Source organism: Oncorhynchus kisutch, unplaced genomic scaffold, assembly GCF_002021735.2.
Source record: "Oncorhynchus kisutch isolate 150728-3 unplaced genomic scaffold, Okis_V2 scaffold1823, whole genome shotgun sequence".
NCBI lineage: Eukaryota > Metazoa > Chordata > Actinopteri > Salmoniformes > Salmonidae > Oncorhynchus > Oncorhynchus kisutch.
Window position 1 is genome coordinate 37719 of NW_022263768.1, and position 5809 is coordinate 43527.

The 5809-nt window shown below is 46.3% G+C and overlaps 1 pseudogene across 1 annotated transcript; it reads right to left on the reverse strand.

The window, feature by feature from the left end:
• Nucleotides 1-1192: 1192 nt before the first annotated feature.
• Nucleotides 1193-5805, reverse strand: LOC116368085 (fibroleukin-like; annotated as a pseudogene). The gene is made up of 3 exons (XR_004208480.1): nt 5645-5805; nt 2652-2851; nt 1193-2275 (listed from the first exon to the last, which is right to left on the reverse strand). The product of XR_004208480.1 is annotated as a fibroleukin-like (transcript).
• Between the last annotated feature and the right edge of the window lie 4 nt (nt 5806-5809).

A 5809-nucleotide genomic window follows, 5' to 3' on the forward strand; every position in this document is an offset into this window, starting at 1 on the left:
TATAGGCTGGGTCAGGGCTATTTGCCTGCTGATGGTTGACAGATATAGGCTAGGTCAGGTCTATTTGCCTGCTGATGGTTGACAGATATAGGCTGGGTCAGGTCTATTTGCCTGCTGATGGTTGACAGATATAGACTAGGTCAGGGCTATTTGCCTGCTGATGGTTGACAGATATAGGCTAGGTCAGGGCTATTTGCCTGCTGATGGTTGACAGATATAGGCTGGGTCAGGGCTATTTGCCTGCTGATGGTTGACAGATATAGGCTGGGTCAGGGCTATTTGCCTGCTGATGGTTGACAGATATAGGCTGGGTCAGGTCTATTGCCTGCTGATGGTTGACAGATATAGGCTGGGTCAGGGCTATTTGCCTGCTGATGGTTGACAGATATAGGCTAGGTCAGGTCTATTTGCCTGCTGATGGTTGACAGATATAGGCTGGGTCAGGTCTATTTGCCTGCTGATGGTTGACAGATATAGACTAGGTCAGGGCTATTTGCCTGCTGATGGTTGACAGATATAGGCTAGGTCAGGGCTATTTGCCTGCTGATGGTTGACAGATATAGACTAGGTCAGGTCTATTTGCCTGTGATGGTTGACAGATATAGTCCTTGTGGCTACTGATGGTTGACAGATATAGGCTGGGTCAGGGCTATTTGCCTACTGATGGTTGACAGATATAGGCTGGGTCAGGTCTATTTGCCTGCTGATGGTTGACAGATATAGGCTGGGTCAGGGCTATTTGCCTGCTGATGGTTGACAGATATAGGCTGGGTCAGGGCTATTTGCTGCTGATGGTTGACAGATATAGGCTGGGTCAGGGCTATTTGCTGCTGATGGTTGACAGATATAGGCCGGGTCAGGGCTATTTGCTGCTGATGGTTGACAGATATAGGCCGGGTAGGGCTATTTGCTGCGTGTTTCATGTGGGATATGGATAACAAAACATTCAGTACTCAGTGCAAATCTGTAAAAAGTTTATTCATTTTTATTATATAAAAGTAAATACTTTTTGAATAGGACATAGAAGGTGAACGAAAAACGTCTAGTGTACATACAGTTCTATACATCAAGCTACAAATCAATTATTCTATTCAAATATACCTACACTTTAAACCTTTTCATACAAGTCGAAATACTCCATGTTTTAGTTTTAAACTTCTCTGTGGTCAACTTCTCAACCCCAATACAATACTTTTTGGGCTACTCATCTTAGGCAATCACTGTGTACTGCATGAACATACAGTCCATATATTAGTTATACAAAAGCTATCATACTTTCAAAAATAAATACTGTACATTTCCTCCTTGAACTTGCGGCCTTTAGTTTCCATGCTGCTTAGCCTGTCTAGATGAGGATGCAATGCAATGACATAACGCTAGGTGGCAGTATTATACAGACAATGGAATTACAGATGTCTGGAAACAGTTGCGGTGCCTGCAGTCAACCAATGTAATTATTCTGCAGAAAGCAAACATATCTGACTCCATTTTGTTGCTGTTGTTAGTTCAGTGGCACATGGTCCATAGTATGTTGTTTGACCGATAGCCAGACATTTCCTATGACTGTGATATCATACGTTTGTCTTCGGTGGAGACTTTTCCAACCTTTTGAAGATTTCATTGCTGTTTTATTCCCGGGAACCCAGGTGTCTCAGACTGTCTCTGAACCGTGTGGTTAAACTTGACAGTGGGAGGCAGAAAGGTCAAAGAAGCAGAAAGTCAAGAAGAAAAAAGTATTTCTGATGTTTCCGGTTGTTTCCGTTCTCCTTTACGGAGCGTAGTTCTTCGGCCGTATCATCATTTTGACCGTCTTGAAGGCCTGCCTGTAGTTGGTGGGGTATGCTTCACTAGACATGTTGTGCCATGTTCCCCAGAAGATGCCGTTCCTCACGCCCTTGTATCTCTTGTGGTAGTATTTCCCATTGAGATTGGCTGACATGCAGGCGTCAAACCACCACCCAGAGCTGTAGTACGCGCCGCAGTTCCCTGACGGGTACATGTCGTTGTCCCTGTCTGGCGTGGTGAAGAACTTCTGGTCGTGGTTGAAGTGCTTGTTCATGTGCAGCGCGTTGCCGGCCGTGCCACTGTACCCGCTGATGGAGAGGCGATACCTCAGGAACTCGTTGGCCACGTAGAACTGGTCGAACTTGGCATACTCCCGCACCCCTTGGAAGTCCTCCAGTTCGATGCGCAGAACCATGTCCTTGGCCTTGGTCAGGAGGTGGATGCGGTCGTTGCCCAACCAGAACTCTCCCCGGGGGTCACCAAATCCCGTCTAGAGAGAGAGAGACAGAGAGAGAGAGAGAGAGAGAGGGCAAGGGCAGGGGGGAGAGAGAGAGAGAGAGAGAGAGAGAGAGAGAGAGACAGACAGACAGACAGACAGACAGACAGACAGACAGAGAGAGAGAGGGCAAGGGCAGGGGAGAGAGAGAGAAAAAGGTAAAGGTCTGTGTCAGAGGAGTCAAATCTGTCCCAAATGGCACCCTATTCCCTACATAGTGCCTGATCAAAGGTAGTGCACTATATAGGGAATAGGGTGACATTTGTGACACATCCTCATGTTTTCCTGATTCTCACAGGGCAGCAGGCCATTACATGGAATGTTACTGACCACGGTCTGTCACAGAGTTTTGTCAAATGGGTTTATTAACCTTGTACTCAGCCCAGGAGCGGTTGAAGCTGACGGTGCCATTGAGGCGCTGCTGCACCAGGGTCCAGCCGCCGCCGAACGACTCCATGTCGCAGTAGACCTGGAACGTGCCGTTCTTGGGGTCTGGCGTGACCTGGTAGACTCCGTTCCTCCTCTCCTTTAGCATGTTGTAGTCAGAGCAGTCCTTGGGAGCGATGATGACTGTTGTGAGAGAGAGAGAGACAGAGAGACAGGGCAGGGGGAGGGAGAGAGACAGAGAGAGACAGGGCAGGGGGATGGAGAGAGAGAGAGAGACAGAGAGACAGGGCAGGGGGAGAGAGAGAGAGGCAACGGTCAGTGTCCGAGGAGTAAAGAAAACACTGTTTCCCTCAAAGCACAAAACTCTCACAACCCAGCAGGCCATTGCATGGAATGTTCCTGACTTCCAGCCCCAGAATGTTCCTGACTTCCAGAGCTGACTGAGTGAGTTGAGCCACGGCCGTCACTGTGTTCATATAGGGGAGGACAGCCTTGTCAAAACGTGGGAACGTGTCACATGGGATTAACCTGCTGGAGAGCCTGCCAGTCCCCACTCTGTGTGTGTGATGATAATGCATCCTGACAGACACTTCTGGAGCTTAGAGACCCTGAGTTTTGGAAAGTGACGCCAGTCGACTGCTCAGGATAGGAGCCTAGGAAGCATGAGAGAGGACTTGAGCAGAGAACAGAAGAGGACAGAGCAGAGCACAGAAGAGCAGGCTGTTTGTGCGTGTGTGTGAGTGTGTGTGTCTCCGTATCTCCCCCTGTGGGTAGTACTCCTATCAAAGTCTGCCCATATGTGATAGTATTAGTGGTTCTCAGAATATGGGCGCCAGGCTGTGACTGACCCAAATATAACAGTCCGTCAGACAGATGGACAGACAGCCATGCAGACTGATAAAGGGGATTGACAGCAACAGAAGAGCAGCTGTATTATCAAGGAAGTATGCAGAGACATAAAACCCTCATCTGGAAGTAACATGGTCCCAGTGAAAAGCTTGTGCATTCTCACATTACAGGCAAACAGTTCCTTTCATTCCTACAGAAAAAGGCTTGGGACATTAGATGAAGCTTAAAAGTCTTTATAAATGAATCGAGAACATGATTCAGTTAAATGATCCAAAGGTAGACTCCCTCGATGTATGTCCGCGAACACCTTCAAATCCAATCAGAGATAGGAAGCACACTGTTTAGTTTAACTGTGAATTAGGGCTTAATGATCTGTTACAGAGCTGAGATTGTGAGATGTCTGACTGCTGACGTTCTGTTGTCGTTGAGCCGACAGAGAGTTTCCCATATCAAGTAGAAAGAAGGCTGTGTCAACAACAGAACACAAGCACTACTGCACTTTGATACTGGATGCTCCCCACTCTTACTGGAAACACTTTATATTGCCTGTTTCTCCATAATCTTTACATGAATCACTTCTGACATTATCTTGTCAAGCTATCCAGAGTCATTTGCAGAGCTCTTATACGAAACATGACAGATTAATCTAAGACAAGTACTTCTACATAGTGTTCTGATCTCACCATGACCAACTGTCGGAATGCAACACATTGCATCATCTTGTTGGCAAGTGTAATAAAGGAGGTAGCTGTTACACCATGACCGCATGTTAACACTGTCCCAATGTTCACACTGAAATGACCTCACGTTAACACCACGTTAACACTGTCACAATGTTCACACTGAAATGACCGCACGTTAACACTGTCCCAATGTTCACACTGAAATGACCGCATGTTAACACTGTCCCAATGTTCACACTGAAATGACCGCACGTTAACACTGTCCCAATGTTCACACTGAAATGACCGCACGTTAACACTGTCCCAATGTTCACACTGAAATGACCGCACGTTAACACTGTCCCAATGTTCACACTGAAATGACCGCACGTTAACACTGTCCCAATGTTCACACTGAAATGACCGCACGTTAACACTGTCCCAATGTTCACACTGAAATGACCGCACGTTAACACTGTCCCAATGTTCACACTGAAATGACCGCACGTTAACACTGTGTAACACACACTCAAAATATCAGAATATCAGAATATCAGTATCCCACACTCAGATTATCAGAATATCTCACACTCAGATTATCCCAATGAGTTTTGAAAGATAAGTGTGAGGAAACAATGTAATTCCCTTGTACAGTAGCAGTGTTAGTTTAGGACCATGCATAAATAAAGGGTGATGATCTGGAGTTAAACCTGCAATTCTCCTTTTGATACAGCAGAGTACTCACACTCAGTACAGAGGGCTGGCATACTGTACACTACTGCATGCAGTGCATGAAAGCCTGGTTTTATAATAAGACTCTCTGGCTGATGCTTAGAGGAGAACAATAGGTTAGCAATAACAAGAGACTAGAGGAGCTTCTATAGAGAACAGGGGGGCTATTGTCAATAACACTTACACTGAGGGGAGTTCTGCACTTTACAGGGGGGCTATTGTCAATAACACTTACACTGAGGGGAGTTCTGCACTTTACAGGGGGCTATTGTCAATAACACTTACACTGAGGGGAGTTCTGCACTTTACAGGGGGGCTATTGTCAATAACACTTACACTGAGGGGAGTTCTGCACTTTACAGGGGGGCTATTGTCAATAACACTTACACTGAGGGGAGTTCTGCACTTTACAGGGGGGCTATTGTCAATAACACTTACACTGAGGGGAGTTCTGCACTTTACAGGGGGGCTATTGTCAATAACACTTACACTGAGGGGAGTTCTGGCACTTTACAGGGGGGCTATTGTCAATAACACTTACACTGAGGGGAGTTCTGCACTTTACAGGGGGCTATTGTCAATAACACTTACACTGAGGGGAGTTCTGCACTTTACAAAAAATGATAGTTTAGTAATAACAGAGCGTTTTGGAAATCACTTAAAGGTTATACAGAATTTCCTGTCAAATTGTCAAGAACCTATTTGGTTAATGAAAGAGAGTAAATAGACGTACACTGAGGAGAGGGCTGGACGGCACACTGGTGGTTACAGTTGTTACTGAGCTTGTTGATCACTCCAGTGATGTTCTCCACTTGCTGTCCACGATGGCCTCCACGTTCCTCATGTTGATCAGGCTTAGTTCTCTAGACGGCCCTGCAGAGCCGTGATCTGTCCCCGT